The 22958-nt window shown below is 40.6% G+C and overlaps 1 protein-coding gene across 1 annotated transcript in view; it reads left to right on the plus strand.

Annotated features, from left to right (window-relative positions):
* LOC108400704 (histone H2B type 1-L) overlaps positions 1–22958 on the plus strand; it is a 489024-nt gene that overhangs the window by 326220 nt on the left and 139846 nt on the right. The gene's annotated exons all lie outside the window — the stretch shown is intronic.

Genomic DNA, 22958 nt, shown 5'->3' on the forward strand with positions numbered 1-22958 from the left:
TGAGTTGCCACCTAGAAAACAGGTTGAAATAAGAGGATGTGAGCGTCGATCTCACTACCCCCCCACATATTAAGCAAGTGCTTTACCACTTACACCAATTCTCCAAAGACAACATATCCCCTTCTCTAGCTTTTCTTTCAGGAGTGTGCCAGTCTCCACTTCCTTATTCACAATTTCTGGCGGCCCAGAACACAAGGAAAGGTCAAAGCCATTGATGCAGGGGCAGGACTTGACTAACTGCACATCTTCTTAAAGATGGCCCGTCCAAGCCCCTTGTAACCTGGTAACCATCCCCCAGCCCTCTCAGTCCTCTCAGCCATGAAGCCCTCCTTCAGGCCGGAGGAGGCCGGGCGGCCAGTCTCGGACATTCTGCGTGTTTGCCAGCAGCTAGCTGCAAGCTGCATGAACTGGGCCATATCTTCGGCCTAGACCGGGGGTGGGGGAGGCTGACCCCAAGCCGTGGGCTGTGAACAGCAGCGATGCCCCTATCACTGGCCACATTCCTCTACCGGGTGGCTCAAAGGGTGCGTTACTACGGGGAGTTCCACCACAAGACCACCATGCATTAGGGCTAAAGCCACAGGCTCACCTTCCCGGCCATCACACTATGCAATATCAACCTGCTGAGGCGCTCACGCCTCACTCCCAACGACCTGTACTGGGCTGAGCCTGAGGTGCTTGGCCTGGAGCCCACTGAGTACGCCACCTTACTGCACGCCCCGGGCTGCTGGGCGCACCCTTGAGAACATACTGCCGGGCTGCCGCTACCGTGGTCAACCTTGCCCACCTGAGAACTTCACCACGTCCAGGAAACTGTCCTCCTCGGGGCCCCCTTCCTGTCACTTGGCTGGACTGCAGTGTGCAAGGCCATGCCTTCCAGCAGGGAGCTCTCACCCAGGCTGGCTCTGGGCCCAAAATCTTCATGCGGATGGGCCAGTAGTACACCTTGAACTCTGGCACGGAGGGGGCAGAGCTGCTCTACTATTACCAAGGGTGGCATGGTCATGCTGAATGTGTAGCAGAATGAGTATATGCACATGTGGAGGGACAGAGAGCAGACCCTGTTTGATGTGGGGATCTGAATGTAGATCCACAGCCAGGAGGAGCAACCCATTATTGACCAGCTGGGCTTTGGGCGGCCCCCAGCTACTAGACTTTCGTGTCCTTACAGCAGCAGCAACTGAGTTTCCTGACAACACCCTGGGACGACTGCAGCTCCATTTCTCTGGACACGGACTTAGATCTGGATCCCTCTGGTCCCCTGGGTCTCCGCAGCCCAGGCTCCAACTTGACGTACAGCCAAACTGCGTGGCTCGAAAGTACAGCTACCGAATGAAGCATATGCCTGGTGGAGCGCCGGTGTGCAGTCACCAGCAGTACAGGGACTGCGCGTTTCTAGTGCTAGATGTGGGGCAGGGGAAGGACGCGTGGGCCTGGTCCAACCTGTGCGCCTGCCCACGCTGGGACAAGGAAATTTCCATGGTGCACATCCCCAGACGTGTCGCTGCCTGCTGTCCGGCCCCGGAAACACAACCAAGGAGAGGCCTATGTCGCGTAGAACGTGCTGGTACTGGACATTTCTTTGGGCCCCCCAACTACAGTGGAGCAGCAGCAGCCCTATATAGTTTCAGAGCTACTGGGCAACATTGGGCGACATTTATTGGAGCCAGCCTGCTCACCATCCTTGAGATCCTACACTACCTCTGTGAGGTGTTCCGAGACAGGGTCCTGGGATACTTCTGGAACCAAACGCATTCCCAAAGGCACTCTAGCACCAATCTGCTTCAGAAAGGACTGGGCAGCCATCGAACCCAAATTCCCCACCTTAGCCTGGACCCTAGGCGTCCCACCCTTCCCTGTGCTTTGTCAAGACTTTGCCTCCCACAGCACCTGCTACATTGTCACATGGCTCAAGACCCGGTGTAGTTGTCTTTAGGGCTGCACCTTGATGTCATTGACATGCACATGTCTTTGCCATCTTCACCTCACCCCAAATAAAAATCTAGTATAGCAGCAGAAACAAAAAATAAACAAACAAACAATGACCATTACACTACAGAAACCTCTTGGTCTGGCTGCTTTTTAAACTTCTGAGGCACACATCACTCCCTGTTAATGTGTGTCTAGTAGCAGTCAAAGCCCCTCCTCCACAAAAGAACAGCCAAAAATCACAAATATGTTTTCCAGAAAGGGAGTTAAGAGGCAAGACTGTATCAGAGTGAAGGAATAAAAAAATGAACCTTGAGGGATGGAGATGAGAAGGGAACACAGGGTGCAGAGAGCAGGCATGTTGTAGGTACCTTTTTGGAAAGGAAGATAACTGTTTAATTCATATGATTTGAAAGTGAAGGGCATGATAAATTCTCGGGAGCTATTTAATACAAAGGCAGAGCACACACACTTTGCTAGAGGCAGCAACAGCTAAGCCAACCTCTCCACTTTTGTGCTATCCTTTCCCTAGTGGTAGTGATCTCCACTCTCCAGATGACAACCACAAAGTTTTTATCTGGGACAGCAAGTTCAAATCTAGATCAAAATGGACTTGGATCTTTTTGTTTTCTCTCTGTGGATACACACAGGGTGGGGGCAATTGCTTAACACCCCAAGTGAAGAGCTGTAAATGCAGAAGGAAATCAGGAAAAAGCAGAAGGGAAGAAACCCTGACAGGAGCGGAACCTCACTGAAGAAGATGATGGTCACAGACAGGCTGTGCTGGGGAGGAGACAGAATTGAGAGTCGAGTGCAAAGGCCAGGAGGAGGGTCAGAGCATTGTCATAAGGCTCCAGACAGAGAAACTGTGCCTATTTAATAGGGCAGGACAATGGAGTTAGACCTTCATTCATTCAACGAATCTTCATTTGAGGGCCTGCTACTGCATATTCCTAGGCTCTGGGTTGGCATAGTGCATCCCTGAGGATTCAGCCACTGGCTGGCCACTAAAGGCCTTGATTCGTGGTTCATGGGTGTGAAGTTCTGTCAAAAGCTGATCTCATGTTGAGTTATATAGGAAAGTCTCAATGAACCAGTGCTTCTGTGCGCAGAGAAACGACATTCCATAAAAGCAGCATGGAAAACTGGGGCGGGGGGAGAAATTAGGTTTTAGTTTTGAAGTTGAATGTTAACTTCAACTCCCTGGTAGCTTTCCTTTCCCAACCTTAATATCCTAATGAGGGGGTTCAAAGTGAGTTTATTTTTCTGTGTACAAAATGACAATCAACTTACATGTTTCAAGAAGAAATTAATTCAATCAGAAGGGATATTATGAAAACATATACCTCCAAAGTCCTTATTACCAACAGCAGGTTTGGGACTGCAATTAGAAGTTGGTGCAAGTTTCAGGAGAATCAAAATGCTTCCCTCTGGGAAAAATGAGTGGAGTGGAGACTGAGAATTGGGGAAGGATCCAGGAGCAGAGAAACTGCATGCATAAGTTTATTTTTGTGCTTTGGATCCACTTGACAGTCTGGACCAGGAAGAAGAGGAAATTTTTTTTTTCAGCCTCTGAGAGTCATGAGTACTATGGAGACAACTAAAGCAGGAAGTAGGTCACTAAACAGGCCAGGCTCTGAGGTAAGTTGCCTTTTAACTGAGGTCATCCAAGCAGATGACATTTGAACTTTCCTACTGCAGAATTTCATGGAGACTAAAGTTTCAGGCTATAAACAGAGATGATAAGTCTTTTTTTTTTTTTTGAAAGGGCATCTCTCATATTTATTGATCAAATGGTTGTTAACAACAATAAAATTCAGTATAGGGGGGTCAATGCTCAATGTACAATCATTAATCCATCTCAAGCCTAATTCTCGTCAGTCTCCAATCTTCTGAAGCATAACGAACAAGTTCTTACATGGTGAATGAATTCTTAGATAGTGAATAAATTCTTACATGGTGAACAGTACAAGGGCATTCATCACTGAAACTTTCGGTTTTGATCATGCAATATGACCTATAAACAATCAGGTCAAATATGAATATTCGTTTGATTTTTGTACTTGATTTATATGTTGATCCCACATTTCTCCTATTATTATTATTATTTTTATTTTTAATAAAATGCTGAAGTGGTAGTTAGATGCAAGATAAAGGTAGAAAACATAGTTTAGTGCTGTAAGAAGGCAAATGTAGATGATCAGATGATCAGGTGTGTGCCTATGGACTGAGTATTAATCCAGGCTAGACAAGGGCAGCAAGACATCCACGGATGCAGAAGATTTCTCTCAAAGCAGGGGGGGTGAGGTTCTGAGCCTCACCTCTGTTGATCCCCAAATTCTCACCTGATGGCCCCCCTGCGACTGTGCCTGTCTTAGGTTGTTCCTCCCTTGAGGAATCTTACCCGTCTCTGGCTAACCAGTCATCTTCCGGGGCCATACAGGGAAATGTAAAGTTGGTAAGTGAGAGAGAAGCCATATTGTTTGCAAAGGTTAGCTTTTTACTTCTTTGCAGATTTATGCCTTGTGGCTTCTATGCCCAGCACTTGTCTCGAGGTATCTTTACCCCTGGAGGAATTATGATACTCGGTAAATTCGATATGAGGCACGAATTCCATTTAAGGGTTGTAATTAGGAAGGAAGAAGAAAAGCTATAGATGTAGCATATGAAGGAAACATGGGAGGATTGATTATTTCTTTGACATATCTTCTTGTATAGTACCTTAAGTATGTATAGGTTTTAAACTACTAACTAATTTGCACACACATATTAACATAATAGGAATACGGTGACATAAACAAAGCAAATCTATAATTACCATCCATCTCCAGTGAAGCCAGGAAAACCACTTAGGCACCCTAGGCATTTGTGAAAATTTATCTATGATATGATGGATATTGTCCAACTTACTTGAACCATCAGACAAATTAAAGCAGCCCATTTCTGGGAACTGTTCACATCCCATATGTTCTTTTAACCATAGATAGTCTATAGTCATGAGATTTTGGAGTGCTACAACTTGCACCCCTCCCAACTCCTGGTTGAGTTCCAACAGTACAGATCCGGTCAAATTCGTTGTCTCACTGTATGCACATGCCAGCCTAGACATCTCCCTCCTCATTCTTATGGCAAGTCCAGGAGACGGTGGGCTGGATGCAGCCACAACCGCAGCATCGTCCGGATCCCTGTGGAGGCTTTTTGATGATCATCCCCCGGCACAAGTCCTCCAGAGAGTGCTGATGCCGGAAGCTCCTCCTCATATCGTATCTTAGTTCATTTTCTGGGTATCCAAGCTAGGCCTTGATCTTCTGCATAGAAACAGACCCTTTGCCCACACTTTGACATGCCCTCTATACCACTGTGCAGAACACATTGGAGGTCAGCACACAGTAACTGCTTTTTTTTTTTTTTTTTAATTAAGAGAAAGGAATATTATCAGAAAAGAGTACCTCCATAGCTGATCATCTGACACCCTTTAAGTGATCAACATTAAGGATATTTAAAGCATGCGTTGATCTTTGATTTACCAATAGTTTTATCCTGTTAAGGAGTAATCCCCCTTTTCTTTCTTTCTTTTCTTTCTTTTTTTTTTAATTTTTAATCTACACTTACATGAAGAATACTATGTTTACTATGCTCTCCCCTATATCAGGTCCCCCCTAACAACCACATTACGGTTACTGTCCCTCAGCTTAGCAAAATGTTGTAGAGTCACTACTTGTCCTCTCTGTGTTGTGCAGCCCACCCTCCCCTTTCTCCCTCCCGCCATGCATGCTAATCTTAACACCCCCCTTCTTCTTCCCCCCCCTTATCCCTCCCTGCCCACCGATCCTCCCCAGTTCCTTTCCCTTTGGTACCTGTTAGTCCATTTTTGGGTTCTGTAATTCTGCTGCTGTTTTGTTCCTTCAGTTTTTCCTTTGTTCCTATACTCCTCAGATGAGTGAAATCATTTGGTATTTCTCTTTCTCCGCTAGGCTTATTTCACTGAGCATAATACTCTCCAGCTCCATCCATGTTGCTGCAAATGGTTGGATTTTTCCACTTCTTATGAATGAGTAGTATTCCACTGTGTATATGTACCACATCTTCTTTATCCATTCATCTACCGATGGACATTTAGGTTGCTTCCAGTTCTTGGCTATTGTAAATAGTGCTGCGATAAACATAGGAGTGCATCTGTCTTTCTCAAACTTGATTGCTGCGTTCTTAGGGTAAATTCCTAGGAGTGGAATTCCTGGGTCAAATGGTAGGTCTGTTTTGAGCATTTTGATGCACCTCCATACTGCTTTCCACAATGGTTGAACTAATTTACATTCCCACCAGCAGTGTAGGAGGGTTCCCCTTTCTCCACAGCCTCGCCAACATTTGTTGTTGTTTGTCTTTTGGATGGCAGCTATCCTTACTGGTGTGAGGTGATACCTCATTGTAGTTTTAATTTGCATTTCTCTGATAATTAGTGATGTGGAGCATCTTTTCATGTGTCTCTTGGCCATCTGTATTTCTTTTTTGGAGAACTGTCTGTTCAGTTCCTCTGCCCATTTTTTAATTGGGTTATTTGTTTTTTGTTTGTTGAGGCGTGTGAGCTCTTTATATATTCTGGACGTCAAGCCTTTATCGGATCTGTCATTTTCAAATATATTCTCCCATACTGTAGGGTTCCTTTTTGTTCTATTGATGGTGTCTTTCGCTGTACAGAAGCTTTTCAGCTTAATGTAGTCCCACTTGCTCATTTTTGCTGTTGTTTTCCTTGCCCGGGGAGATATGTTCAAGAAGAGATCACTCATGTTTATGTCTAAGAGGTTTTTGCCTATGTTTTTTTCCAAGAGTTTAATGGTTTCATGACTTACATTCAGGTCTTTGATCCATTTTGAGTTTACCTTTGTATATGGGGTTAGACAATGGTCCAGTTTCATTCTCCTACATGTAGCTGTCCAGTTTTGCCAGCACCATCTGTTGAAGAGACTGTCATTTTGCCATTGTATGTCCATGGCTCCTTTATCAAATATTAATTGACCATATATGTTTGGGTTAATGTCTGGGGTCTCTAATCTGTTCCACTGGTCTGTGGCTCTGTTCTTGTGCCAGTACCAAATTGTCTTGATTACTATGGCTTTGTAGTAGAGCTTGAAGTTGGGGAGTGAGATCCCAACTACTTTATTCTTCTTTTTCAGGATTGCTTTGGCTATTCGGGGTCTTTGGTGGTTCCATATGAATTTTTGAATTATTTGTTCCAATTCATTGAAGAATGTTGCTGGTAATTTGAGAGGGATTGCATCAAATCTGTATATTGCTTTGGGCAGGATGGCCATTTTGACGATATTAATTCTTCCTAGCCATGAGCATGGGATGAGTTTCCATTTATTAGTGTCCCCCTTAATTTCTCTTAAGAGTGACTTGTAGTTTTCAGAGTATAAGTCTTTCACAATTCTTTGGTTAGGTTTATTCCTAGGTATTTTATTCTTTTTGATGCAATGGTGAATGAAATTGTTTTCCTGATTTCTCTTTCTATTGTATAGGAAAGCTACAGATTTCTGTGTGTTAATTTTGTATCCTGCAAGTTTGCTGTATTCCGATATCAGTTCTAGTAGTTTTGGAGTGGAGTCTTTAGGGTTTTTTATGTAGTATCATATCATCTGCAAATAGTGAAAGTTTAACTTCTTCTTTACCAATCTGGATTCCTTGTATTTCTTTGTTTTGTGTGATTGCCGTGGCTAGGACCTCCAGTACTATGTTATGGGGAGAGTGGGCATCCCTGTCTGGTTCCCGATCTTTAGTATCTTACTGCCTAACTTAGCTCGCTTATTGAGCTGTTATATACACTGTCTGGAGATTCTTTTCTTCTCTCCCTTCTTATTCCTCCTCCTCCATTCTTCATATGTTGTGTGTTTTGTTCTGTGCTCTTTTTAGGGGTGCTCCCATCTAGAGCAGTCCCTGTAGGATGCCCTGTAGAGGTGGTTTGTGGGAAGCAAATTCCCTCAGCTTTTGCTTGTCTGGGAATTGTTTAATCCCACCATCATATTTAAATGATAGTCATGCTGGATACAGTATCCTTGGTTCAAGGCCCTTCTGTTTCGTTGCATTAAGTATATCATGCCATTCTCTTCTGGCCTGTAGGGTTTCTGTTGAGATGTCTGATGTTAGCCTGATTGGTTTTCCTTTATAGGTGACCTTTTTCTCTCTAGCTGCCTTTAAAACTCTTTCCTTGTCCTTGATCCTTGCCATTTTAACTACTATGTGTCTTGGTGTTGTCCTCCTTGGGTCCTTTCTGTTGGGGGTTCTGTGTACTTCCATGGTCTGTTCGATTATTTCCTCCCCCAGTTTGGGGAAGTTTTCAGCAATTATTTCTTCAAAGACACTTTCTATCCCTTTTCCTCTTTCTTCCTCTTCTGGTATCCCTATAATACGAATGTTATTCCTTTTGTATTGGTCACATATTTCTCTTAGTGTTGTTTCATTCCTGGAGATCCTTTTATCTCTCTCTATGTCAGCTTCTATACGTTCCTGTTCTCTGGCTTCTATTCCTTCAATGGCCTCTTGCATCTTATCCATTCTGCTTATAAATCCTTCCAGGGATTGTTTCACTTCTGTGATCTCTTTCCTGACATCAGTGATCTCCTTCCGGACTTCGTCCCACTGCTCTTGCATTTTTCTCTGCATCTCATCCCACTGCTCTTGCATTTTTCTCTGCATCTCATCCCATTGCTCTTGCATTTTTCTCTGCATCTCTGTCAGCATGTTCATGATTTTTATTTTGAATTCTTTTTCAGGAGGACTAGTTAGGTCTGTCTCCTTCTCAGGTGCTGTCTCTGTGATCTTTGTCTGCCTGTAGTTTTGCCTTTTCATGGTGATAGAGATAGTTTGCAGAGCTGGTACAAGTGACCGCTGGAAGAGCTTCCCTTCTTGTTGGTTTGTAGCCTTTTCCTGGGAGAATAGCGACCTCTAGTTGCTTGCACTGGGCAGCTGTGCGCAGACAGGGCTTCTGCTTCCTGCCCAGTTGCTTTGGGGTTTATCTCCGCTGTTGCTGTGGGCTTGGCCTGGCTGGGGCTGTTCCTCCAAAATGGTGGAGCCCCTTTGGAGGGGGAGCGGCCAGGAGGCTATTTATCTCCGTAAGGGGCCTCTGTGCTCCCTGCTGCCCAGGGGGTTAGAGTGCCCAGAGATCCCCAGATTCCCTGCCTCTGGTCTAAGTGACCTGTCCTGCCCCTTTAAGACTTCCAAAAAGCACTCTCCAAACTAAAACAACAACAGCAACAATGAGAGAGGGAACAGAAAGAAAGAAAAAAAAAAAAAGGAAAAAACAAGCGATTTTTTTTTTTTTTTTTTGTCCTCAGGTGCCGGTCCCAGGCTCACTGGTCCTGCTGCCCTGTCTCCCTAGCACCAGGGTCCCTGTCCTTTCAAGGCTTCCAAAAAGCACCCATCCACCGGTCCCACAGGGAAGGAACGCTCGATATTCTTTGTCCTCAGGCACTGGTCCCAGGCACCCGCTCACCAGTCCTGCCGTCCTGCCTCCCTAGCACCGGGGTCCCTGTCCTTTCAAGGCTTCCAAAAAGCACTCGCCAAAAAGAGATAAAAAAAAGGGGAAAAACGCACGATTTCTTCCGTCCTCAGGTGCCGGTCTCAGGCACCCACCCACCAGTCCCACAGGGAAAAATGCGGGATATTCTTTGTCCTCAGGTGCCGGTCCCAGGCACCCGCTCACCAGTCCCGCCGCCCTGCCTCCCTAGCACCAGGGTCCCTGTCCCTTTTAGGCTTCCAAAAAGCACTCGCAGAAAAGAGAAAAAAAAAGGGGAAAAACGCGCGATTTCCTCTGTCCTGAAGTGCCGGTCTCAGGCACCCGCCCACCAGTCCCGCAGGGAAAAACGTGGGATATTCTTTGTCCTCAGGCGCCGGTCCCAGGCACCCGCTCACCAGTCCCGCCACCCTGCCTCCCTAGCACTGGGGTCCCCGTCCCTTCAAGGCTTCCAAAAAGCGCTCGCCAAAAAGAGAAAAAAAAAAAGGGGAAAAACGCGCGACCTCCTCCGTCCTCAGGCACCAGTCTCAGGCACCCGCCCGCTGGTCCTGCAGGGAGAAACACGGGATATTCTTTGTCCTCCGGCGCCGTTCCCAGGCACCTGCTCACCCGTCCCACCACCCTGCCTCCCCAGCAATGGGGGCCCGTCCCTCTAAGGCTTCCAAAAAGCGCTCGCCAAAAAAAAAAAAAAAACCGCTCCGGTTTCTCTCCACCCGCCGGGAGCCGGGGGGAGGGGCGCTCAGGTCCCCCCGGGCCGGGGCTTGTATCTTACCCCCTTCGCAAGGCGCTGGGTTCTTGCAGGTGTGGATGTGGTCTGGATGTTGTCCTGTGTCCTGTGGTCTCTATTTTAGGAAGATTTTTCTTTGTTATATTTTCATAGCTCTATGTGTTTTTGGGAGGAGATTTCCACTGCTCTACTCACGCCGCCATCCTAGCTCTGCCCCCCAAAACTATGATATTTTCAGAGATATTCTCAAAAATGAGAGAAATCAGCCTGTCACTTCAAAGAAAATAATTGACAGAATTTGTTTTCATTGTAAAACATTAGCTTTCAGGTGCAAATTAGTATTCTGGAAACTTCATGAACTTGCAGTTTCCCAAGTCTTAGACATTTCTGATGAGATTGGTGATTGTATTAATGAAAGTCCTTTTCTGGGAGCTGAATACCTCCATGGACCAATATAACCAAGTTGTTAGCAAATCACTCCATTCAAAGTTAGTGATATGGCTTCAGTTTCCACATTACAACCAACCCTAAAGGTACCACCTGTCAAGTTAGGTGTAAAATCAAAGAAGAATATCCACAATTATCTGAATACCCAAATGGCATAGTCTCTCAGATCCATGAGATGTCACTTCTTGGTATGATAAATTCATAATAATAACAAACTAGGGATAGTCACATAACTTTATCAAATTAGCCCTCTGTGATATGAATCAACCAACCTATTGGAGATAATATTACATAAAATATAGTTTGGGTCTTCCACTATGTTTTGTTTTTTTCATTCACTGGGACACATTATTCCCCTATCTCCATATGAAGCATGGCTCTTATAAACAGTATATAGCCTTTATTTTTATAAATGAATCCAGATTGAAAATTATTCCCTTTTAGAAAGGAAGTTAAGTTCATATATATTGTGAAATGATATCTTACATTTGTTTCAAGTATTCACTATGTTCTCCTTTATTGTCTACATTTTTACTGATGTTTTATCTTTTCTTATGAAATATTAAAATTTTTATTTTATGATTAGGAAGTTATTAGCTTTATGTCTATTACTTTGTTCATTAGCTTAAATATTTTCATACACGCCTTTTAATTAAGACATTATACTGTTGTTCAATATCTCAAACTGTTCTGAAAAAGAGAACTTTTATACCTTGAAACATGTATATTATTTTTTGTCCAATATTTTATTTCTACCATATTTTTCAAAGTACAATTCAGCATTTTCAAAAATTTAGTGTGGGTTTAGATTTACCCATGTATTTTTCTCACCATGACTGGCATTGCATATCTTCTGATAGAATATAAGTTCTTTGCCATTTTTGTTTACTGATTTGTCCATAGAGTCTAGAATATTGCTTTTGAAAATATTTGCTGAAGGAATCTATACATGCAATTTTCCTTCTTTGGAGTATATTCTTGAGATTTCCTTTACTGAGGGTCATTGTGGGATAAGTCCTCCAAGTTTCTTTTGTTTATATTGCTATCATTCGTGAAAAACAGATTCACTAAATAAAATTTTAGTTGAATAATGATTTTATTTCTTCAACTTGAAAATTTTACTAAGTTGCTTTCTAGCTGTCAGTGTTACGTTTGCAGGCAATCTACTTTCTCTTCTTGAGGATTACTTTTAGTCTTAAGTCCTTTTTTGCTTTTTTCTTTTCATCTTTTTTTTACAATTTCACTACAGTGTAATTGGCTATGGATTTATTTTTATATTGCTAGCTTTTGGTGATTTGGACTTCTTGAATCTTTCCCTCACTATAAATCTTGAATTTATAGGTCAAAAAATTCTCATGTATTATCTATTCAGCTTCTTACTGTGTGTCTCATATCTAATCTACTCTCCTCATAGACAGAAGTTTTTATAATTTCACTGAACATGCCAGTGTTCTGTCAGGTGACTTCCCTGAAAATCAGCAGAAAAGAAATGAAGGAGGCATAGCCAGGTGCTAGAAATGTTTTAATATTAAATAGCATCAACTTATTGCTTAAGACAGAAGAAAGTAATAAAATCCTCCCAAGAACAGATGTAAAACACTCCATCAGAAACAGCCTCCTAAAATGAATAGCAAGCATAGACTCTAATGTTTCACATTATAATGATGGCAAGGGGAGACATGAGCAAGATGGCAGAATAGGAAGCCACAAACCTCATTTCTTGAGAGCAATACCACCTTAACATCAATATATGGTCCAAAAAGGCTTCAGGAGAACTTCAAAAACCAATCAAGAAGTCACAGTGTCCCAAGCAAGTACAAATTGAAATAAATAAGTTAAGTCTTTGTATTCTACCCATATAGACTTTCTTCTAAGCTGACAGCTCCACAAGATCAGGAGAAAATGCCTGTTTCTTTCCTGGGAAGGAAAGAGAAGAATGAAACATATGTCTAGCATTCTGGCTTTTGGGGAGGAAACTGCTCAAGGGACTGGTTTCTCCCCCATCTGTCTAGGAGTGCTCATAGGAACAGTTAACACTTTGGATGCCTTAGGGCCACTGGGAACAAATGGAGAGTTTGGCCAGCTTGTTTGCACCACAGAGCCTACAGTATCACAGATAAACACCAGAAGGAGGAAGAGATTATGAACTGCAGGAAAAGAAACTGACACATATCTCTGATTGAGAAATTACATGCACAAGCTCAGACAACAGAAAAGGTTTGAGACATCTTAATAACCTCTAGCCAGGCTGATTGATGGAAGTCTTCTCCTGTATAAAGCCAGTCCAGAAAGACTGGAAGACATGGCTGTTTTCTCAAATACCCAAATCCTAGCAACGTAGCCCAATCAAAGGAAAATATAAATATAAACCTCTAATAATTGACTATAGAGACAGAGATCTATGAATTACCTGAGAAGAAATTCAAAGTAATCATCTTAAAACTCAATCAGCTACAAGAGAACATAGCCAACTAAACAAAATCAGGAAAAGGACATATGAACAAAGTGAAAATATCAACAGAGAGAGAGAACCAAACAGAAAGTCTGGAGCAAAAGAATGTAATAACTGAATTGAAAAAAGAAAATCACTAGAAGTATTCAACATCAGACTTGAACAAGAAGAAATACCTAGTAAACTTAAATACATGCCATTTAAAATTATTAAATTAGAGGAGACAAAAGAAAAAATTAAGAAAAGCAAAGAAAGTCTAAGGGACTTATGAGATACCACCATATGGACTAAATTGTATATTATGGCAGTCCCAGAAGAAGAGAGAGAGAAAGGAGCAGAGAGCATATTTGATGAAATATGACTAAAAACTTCCCAAATATGACATTCACATTCAAGAAGCTCAGTGAACTCCAGTGAGGACAGACCCAACACACACTGTGACACAGTGTAATCAGATTGTCAAAACTCAAAAGTCAAAGACAGAGTTTCTAAAGCAAAAGAAAAGCAACTCATTACATAAAGGGAACCCTCATAATATTATCAGTGGATTTCTCAGCAAAAACATTATAGACCAGATAGAGATACAGGGGATAATATTCAAAGTGCTGCTGTCAACCAGGAATACCAAGACTATCAAAACAGTCATTAAAAAATGAAGAAATAAAGACCTTCCCAGATATACAAAAACTGAAAGAGTTCATTACCACTAGACCTTCCTTGTAAGAAAAGTAAGAAAAGTTAAAAGGAATCTTTCAAGTTGAAATGAAAGGATGCTAGACAGCAACATAACAGCATAAATATAAGGCAAACTATTTCACAAAAGGTAAAGGTAAATCTGTAGACAATACTATATGGTAATACTATATGGTAATACTATAATGGTAGTGTGTAAATCACTTTTAATTCTAGTGCTTAAAAGATAAAAGATAAAATGCATCAAAAATAACAAACTGTTAGTTGAGACAAAAAATAAAGATATGTAATTGTGATATTGACAACTGTATGAGGGGTGTAAAGAAGCAGAGTTTTTGTATAAAAGAACTGTAAACTTTGTTATGAGTTTAACAAAGATTGTTATAACTTTAAATGTTTTACATAATCCTCATGGAAACTACAAAGAAAAACCTACAGCAGTGTGACTCCCTCTCATCGAACACCAAATGCCATGGTGTATTTTTTCTCTATATGTATGTATAACTAACAGTATTATACATAGCAGAAAGAGTAGTATAACTTCATTAGAGTCCCTGGATCTGATACCAGTGTGTGTAAATATGTGGGAAGGGGTCTTCCCACACATACTTACAACAAGCAATTCTCAAACACCAGCAGCATGTTGGAGAACTTAATTCTGATACTATCTGCCCAGAGACAGCACCAGATTCCCAGGTTAAAGGCTCCGTCCTACAAGACTGCCCTCCACCCTCCACTCCAGAAGCTGGTCGCAAGCCCCAAGCGGTTACCTGTGCTTCTGACCTACTGACTACAGATTGGAGGTTCTCAGGACCTCCCCCTTAGGTTCAATTAATTTGTTGGAGTGGCTCACAGAACAGAGGAAAACACTTAGGTTTACCAGTTTAAAAAGGATACAAGTTAACATTCAGATGAAAAGATACATAGGACAAGGTCCCGAATTAAGGAGCTTTCTATCCTCGTGGTGCTTGGGGCCTGGCGCAGTGGCATGTGGAGGTATTCTGGTTCCCCAAGCATAGAAGCTCTCTCTGACCAAGGAGCAGGATGCAGCTGACTTGAGCCAAGCAGAGCAGAGAGATAAACGCTGGGATATTTGAGGGCTTCATTGCATAGTCATGATTGACTAAATTATTGGCCATTGGCTGATTCAACCTTCAGCCCACACTCGGGTGGGGTCCAAAAGTTTCTCATTAACATGACAAAACACTCATTTCACCTTTAAAACTCTGCAGTGTTTTCAGGAACTGAGAATACCAAATATACCTGGGAAAGGCACGAAAGACCAAATATGTATTTCTTATAACTCATTATATCCCAAGAAGACACATAAAAGAAAATGAGAAATGAAACAAATCATGTCACTACCAAAAAAAAAAACCAAAACAAAAAATCAATGAAACACAAAGGAGAGAAGGCAGCAACCGAGGAAAAGAGGGACAAAAGAACCACTGTTATGGAAAAACCTGAAAAACCTGGAGTGGATCACTGTTGGAAGAAACAAGCGGCACTCGGAGGTCTTGGAGTGTTGAGGTTTTATTTTTACACTGGCAGGCTCAGAGGGGAGTAATCTCCTAACGTCTGAGCCCCGAAGAAAGGCAAAAGGAGCAATATGTATCTTTCTGCTTCCTTATCTACAACATTTCTACCTGCACAGCAAACAAGCAAGGGGGTGTAAATTTAGGGCGTGAGTCCCAGGAAGAGCGGGAATTAAGGGAATGTTCTGTTGTTTTTGCTGAGAAGCAAAAGGGAGCCACGTGGACTAGATTACTGTCCTTGTAAAATTTTCCCTATCACTGCAAGACACAAAATAACAAAATGGCAATATGGGTCCTTTCCTATCAGGAATTATTTTAAATGTAGATGAGTAAATTCCTTAGTCAAATCACACAGTAGGGCCAAAAGGATTTAAAAAAAAAAACTATGTGCTGTCTATAAGAGACTCTTGTTTTTAATTTTTAAAATTGAAATACAGCTGATATACAATATTATATTGGTTTCAAGTGTACAACATAGTGATTCAACAGTTAGATACATTATTAAATCCTCACCCCAACTAGTGCAGTTACTCTGTCAACATAGAAAGATGTTACAGAACTATTGGCTATACTGTACTTTCATTCCCATGACTAATCTATATTATGATTGAGAATTTATACTTCTTTATCTCCTTTACCTATTTCACCCCTCCACCCCAATACCTCCTCCATGGTAACCACCAGTCACTTCTCAATGTCTATGAGTCTATCGCTGTTTTGTGAGTTTTGTTTTATTTTTAGATTTCACATATAAGTGAAAACATATGATACTTGTCCTTCTTTGGCTTATTTCACAGCCTAATGCCCTCTAGGTCCATCCATGTTGTCACAGATGGAAGGACTTCTTTCGTTTTTATAATTGAATAATATTCCATTGCGTTTATGTACCACACCTTCTTTATCCATTCATCTGTTGGTGGACACTTTGGTTGTTACCATATCTTAGCTGTTTTAAATGCAGCAATAAACAAAGGGGCCCATATATCTTTTGAATCAGAGATTTTGTTTCCTTCAGGTAAATTCCTAGTAGTGGAATAGTATTTCTGTTTTTAGTTTTTTGAAGAACCTCCATACTGCTTTCCACAGTAGCTGCACCAATTTACATTCCCACCAACAGTGTAGAAGTGTTTCCTTTTCTCCACATCCTTGCCAACACTTGTTATTTTTGTTCTTTGGATAGTGGCCATTCCAACTAGTGTGCAATGATATCCCCTATGGTTTTTGATAGGGATTACTTTGACTCTATAAAATGCTTTGGGCAGGATGGCCATTTTGACAATATTAATTCTTCCTATCCATGTGATGGTATAGATTTCCATTTATTTGTGTCTTCTTCAGTTTCTTTCATCAGTATCTTAATTTCAGAGTATAGATCTTTCATTTATTTGGTTAGGTTTATTCCTAGGTATTTTATTCTTTCTGATGCAATTGTAAACGGAATTGTTTTCCTAATTTTCTGCTGTTCATTGTTAGAATATAGGAATGCAACAGATTTCTGAGTATTGATTTTTTTATCCTGCAACTTTGTGGAATCCATTTATTAGTTCTAATAATTTTTTGGTTGGAGTCTTTAGGGTTTTCTATATATACTATCACATCATCTGCAAATGGTGAGTTTTATTCTTTCTTACCAATTTGGATAACTTTTATCTCTTTTTCTTTTTTGATTGCCATGGCTAAGACTTCCAGTACTATATTGCATGAAAGGGATGAGTGGGCATCCTTGTCTTGTTCTTGATTTTAAAGGAAAAGCTTTCAGCTTTTCACCATTGAATATGATATCAGCTGTGGGGTTGTCATGTATGGCCTTTACTGAGATATGTTCTCTCTATACCCATTTTGTTGAGAGTTTTTATCATGAATTCATGTTGAATTTTGTCAAATGCTTTTTCAGCATCTATTGAGATGATCATATGGTTTTTTGTCCCTCCTTTTGGTAATGCGTTATATCACATTGACTGATTTATGAATATTGTAACATTTTTGCAACCATGGAATAAATCACACTTGGTCGTTGGATGATCCTTTTGATGTATTCTTTGAATTACATTTACTAATATTTTGTTGAGGATTTTTCCATCTATGTTCATCAGTGATATTGGTCTGATCAGTGATACTGGACTTAGTTTTCATTTTTTTGTATTGTACAAGAGACCCCCTTAATATGTAAAGACACATAGACTGAAAGTCAAAGGATGGAAAAAGATATTCCATGCAAATAGTAATCAAAAAGAGAGGGACAGCCATAATTGACTTTAAGTCAAATACTCTCACAAGAGACAAAGGACAATATATAATGTTAAAAGTATCAATTCACCAGGAAAATATAATTATTATAAATATGTATGTATTTAATAGCAGAGAACCAAAATATATGCAATATTGCAAAGAAAGGAATACCAAATTTCCACTGGGCAGAAGGACATTACTTTTTGAATTCTGGAGTTAGTACAAGCAGTTCTTTGCACTATTTTGTCACAGTTCAACAGCCCAGTTTGGCTGGTCAAAAAGGCCTGTGGGTCATGGAAACGGACAGTGACCAATATTGAGGTTCTGCCCTTGGCCCCTGTGGTGCTATCATCACAATCACTGACACAGTGGCAAACCATACCAGAGATTGGTACCCTCTTATTGACTTGGCTAATGACTTTTTCTCATCCCCTTGTAGTATAAGGATCAGAACTAATTTGCATTCACATGTATACCTTCACTGTACCACACATACACACAAAAAAACCCCTCAATTCCCCTGTGACATGCTATCATTGGGTGGTACTCAGCCTTCAATGAGCCTAGGACCCCAGACAAGTTTTGCATTCATTAAATTGATGATATCCTGATAGTGAGGCCCACCAAAAAACAGGTGGGTGTGGTGGTCTATTTAGTCACTGACACAATGACTAGTGCCAGTTGGTCCATAAATCCAAATAAAGTCCAGGGTCCAGCAAAACAGGTGCAATCTCCAGGGGCCACTTGGCTGAGAAGCCAAAGACGTTCCCAAGATTTCATCGAACAAAAATTGTTGGCCCTGGTGACACCAACTAATAAAAAGGAGACCCAACCACTACGCTTCTTTGGGTATGGAGACAACATGTGCCCCACCTGGATATTCTCTTAGTCCTTTAGTCAAGGTGACCACCAAGCCACCAATTTTAAATAGGTCTCTTTGCAGCAGGAAACCTTGAGAGCTGTTTAGCAAGCTATGTCCCAGGCACTGCCTTTGGGACCTTTGGATCCTGCCACCCCAATAAAACTACAGGCGTTTATAATCTCCAACATCCTGATTGGGTCTATGGCAGCAGAAACACCATTGAAGTGCACTGGCATAATGCCCTCAAGATCCATCACTTTATTGCACAAGACATTTCTTTTTTCAAATGGCTATAGATAATTTTCAGTGTGTGTGTGTGTGTATTTCATGTTTTATCTATTTATCTGCTTATGTACACTTGTTGTTTCTATATCTTAGCTATTGTGAATAATCCTGCAATGAAAGCAAGAGTGCAGACATTTTTTCTAGGTAGTGATTTCATTTTTCAGATATATTCCCAGAGGTGGAATTGCTGGATCATATGGTAACTCTATTTAAATATTTTGAAAACCCTCCATATTTTTCCATAGTGACTGCATCAGTCTACATTTCCTCCAATAGTGTATGAGGGTTCGATTTGCTTCACATCCTTGCCAACACTTGTTGTCTCATCTTTTTGACAATAGCCATTCTGACTGGTGTGAAATATCTCATTGTAGTTTTTATTTGCATTCCTTGATTAGTGACATTGAATATATTTTCATATACCTATTGGCTATTTGTATGTCTTCACTGCGAAAATTCAGGTCCTTTGCCTGTTTTTTTTTTGAATTGTTTTTTTTGGTATTGAGTTGTATGAGTCCTTATATATTTTGGATATTAACCCCTTAGATATGTGGCTAGCAAATATTTTCTGCCATTATGGAGGTTGCCTTTTCATTTTTTTTTAAAGGTATCATTGATATACAATCACATGAGCAACACTGTGGTTACTTGATTCCCCCCATTATCAAGTCCCCATCACATACCCATTACAGTCAGTCCATCACATTTAACCCTATTTTATTTTTTTATTTGGTATCATTAATATACAATTACATGAGCAACATTGTGGTTACTAGATGGCCCCCCTTACAGTTAATATCAGCATATTACGATGCTATAGAATCACTACTTGTCTTCTCTGTGCAATACTGCCTTCCCCGTGCCTCCACCCCCATTGCCTTTTCATTTTATTAATGGTTTCTTTTGCTGTGCAGCTTTTTAGTTTGCAGTTCCATTTATTCATTTTTGCTTTAATTGTTTATGTGTCAGGTGTCATACCTAGACTCAGTTTTTGACCCCTTAACTAACTTAACTCTGGCATTTAGAGTTCCTGCTCAAGGACCATCTGCCAGAGACTAGCCATCCTCCTGGGTCTGGTTTTCTTAGTGATTCCAGTGAGTTCTGTCTCAAAATGACAAAGGGTCTGCAAGTGAACTGCATCTGTACAAGTTACTCAAGGGCCCCACTAGACCAAATTATGCCCCCAAATTTAAGTAGTTTATGGTCCTGTCAGATTTGACATGCTTTATCAGCTGTTTCAGAAAACTGGAATATGGACTCTTGGTGGAGGCAGTCTCATGTGTAGTCTTTCAACTCCTTGGTCACAGAAGAATAGGTCTTATGCCTGAATACTGCCTTACCAAGGGATAAAAATGACCACACAGCCTGTGCCAGGCTTATCACCTTGTTTGGGAATATCTTTCCCTGTTTCATACTTAATGGGTATCCCTTTGTTCTGCTTAAGCATGTCCATCAGTAACCCTCAGGCATGTCTCCAAGCTTTCAGCATTTCAGACTCTATAGGGGAGGTGTCATGGTCTAGTTTTCAGCTATTTCAAGTGATACCAAACATTCTTGAATATGTATCCTAGTACACATAAGCATGTATTTTTATGGTATGTATAAAAATGAGTGAACTTGTTGGTAAGGGAAGTATATCTTCAATTAGTACTGCCACACTTCTTTCCAAACTTACTGCACCAATTTGTACCCCCAATAGTAGTGTATGAGCTTCCATTGCCTCACTTAGTTTAAATCACTGTAATGTCTTAGTGTGATTACTATGCAGCTTCTCAACACATTTCTCTATTTATTGCATTTTAAAACCTATATTCTGTATTGTAGCCAAAGTTATCTTTGAAAATACAAATCTTTTCTGGAGACACCACTGCTGAAAGCACTTCTCTAATTTTGTCTTAAAAGTCAAAGACTTTCATGATGGGTCCCATACTGAACTCTCAAATGCTGTATCATTCCCTTCCTACCCTCCAGCTCATACTGAACTATTTTTACTTCCCCCTGGAATATGAAACTCATATGCCACAGTTTAATCACAGGCCTATGAATTAGCTTCAGTTCTTAAAATGAGTCATCCTTTCTCTCTCTCTTCCCTTAACTTTCACAATAATCACTATTTATTCTTCAGGAACCCATTTGTAATTTTTATTTACAAAGTCCTCCCTGACCTGAAGCCTGTATTAGATTTTCCTACTATATTAATAACATTTACCTAAGTTGTAGTAAGAATTGCATGTAAGAATTCCTTCCTGGCATTTCCTGGTAAATTTATATTTTTCCAAATCCTGACAAAAATCAGTTAAGAAAGCAGGAAAATGGGGCAAGAATATGGTAGGCAGAATAATGGCCTCTCAAAGACATTCAATCATAATCCCTGGAATTTGTGAATATATTACCCCAGTGGGAAAAAGGATTTTGCGGATTCATCAAGGTTATGACCTTGAGATGGGGAGATTACCCTGGATTATATGGGTGAGCCCAGTCTAATCATGTGAGTCCATAAAAGTGGGTATAATCAGAAAGTGGTGCAATGACAGACTTGCAGAGATGTGAGATGAGAAGGAATTAGTCCTTCACTGCCACTTTGAAGATGGAGGGTGGCTATGAGCCAAGGAATGGAGGCTGGAAAGAGCAAGGAAACAGATTCTATAGTACTGCCAAAACCTTAATTTTAACTCAGTGTAACCTGAGCTAGACTTCTGACCTACAGAATTGTACAATAAATTTATATTGTTTTATCAATTAAGTATGTAGTCATTTGTTATACCAGAAGTAAAAAATACTGATTTGTACCCCTTTGGGGGTATATCGAGGGCTCTGCAGTCTTATGTCTTGAGATCTGCTTCTTTCATTAGAAGTAACTTTGGGGCATGACTTCCCTCACATACATACTTCTTCAGTGAATGTCTGATATTTACTGAATGAGAAAACTAAAACTGTTTGCCTGAATTGTGTTCAAGCTGTGTACCTACCTAGATTATTGACTAGGTTGATGTTATGTTGACTTTATAATATATACTACTACTACTACTAAATGTTCTCCAAAAAGAAGAGTCACTAATTAGCTTATAAAACAATCTATTGACCCACAAATTATTTTTCTATGTTTTACATTTTTCTTTTCCCCCCAAAATTCCAAAGGTTCTTCCATATTTTTTGGGGGGGGCTTCCATTGTCTTAAACACGTCCACAGTTTATCAATAAACTTACATTTGAAGTGATTTTTATTAACTGAAAGATATTGTTCCTCAGCTGCAGGAGGTTGAGTATTATTCAGTTATATTGACTTATTTTATAAATTAATATTGCAACATTCCTTTGGAAGAGTCTGAGATGCTCTATAAAAACATTTGGGGCAAGATAACCTAGTATGCAGCTCTAAGTTCTGCCCCCTGACAAAACATTTAAAAACAAACAGAAGGTGAAAGCTAACTTTGTCAGAACTGTGGAAGAACAGTCAAAGGTTTATAGCAACTAAGTGAAAGCTCAATCAAGAAAAAAAAGTCAACTGAGAAATGGTAGGAAAGCTTTGGGGCATTTTCACTTTGTTTTTGTTCTACTCCCCCTCTGGCTCAGTAGAAGTCTTAAAGACAAAAGTATGTTAAATTCCTACTATGCAACATAGTGTCAGGTGAATTGGAGGTGCTCAATAAACATTTGTTGAAGAATGAATAAAATGAGCACTATGCTTGGGCCAATGTTTCTTGAAAGAAAAGAATTGTTGAACACTTGAGACATTCTGACATACAGTGCAGGATTGGAACATAGCTCACTTGATTTTTATTCCAGTACATCCCCACAATATCCTCAGCACTACTGAAGTAGTCCTAATAGTACAGTGGTTACAAAGCACAGGCTCTGGTATCAGACTGTTTATATTTCAGCTTCACCGTGCACACATAAAATTAAGTAAAATCTTTCTGTGCACCAGTGTCCTCCTAAAATAAAAATACACATAAAATATTTCTAACGAGCTAACTAGATAATACATGTAGGTGATTAGAAGTGTCCAGAACATACCATACACTCAAAAGTAATTTAAAAAGTACTTCAAATATTAAGACGACTCTGGATAAAGTATTTTGGCCTTATTCAGTTTTCCTTAAAAAAAATATGAAACTAAAATAAGCTGCAGTTCCTCTGGAAAAGAATTCCAAAACTAGAAATATGATGAGTTAATCTTGAACATGTGACTGCTAAGACCCTCATGATGCTCTCCCGATATATAACCCCAGCTACTTACCCCACAATCCAAGTCTTTGGCCACATTGCCCAGGCTTTAGTCCTCTACATTC

The sequence above is a fragment of the Manis javanica genome, chromosome 16, assembly GCF_040802235.1.
Source record: "Manis javanica isolate MJ-LG chromosome 16, MJ_LKY, whole genome shotgun sequence".
In the NCBI taxonomy this organism is placed as follows: Eukaryota; Metazoa; Chordata; class Mammalia; order Pholidota; family Manidae; genus Manis; species Manis javanica.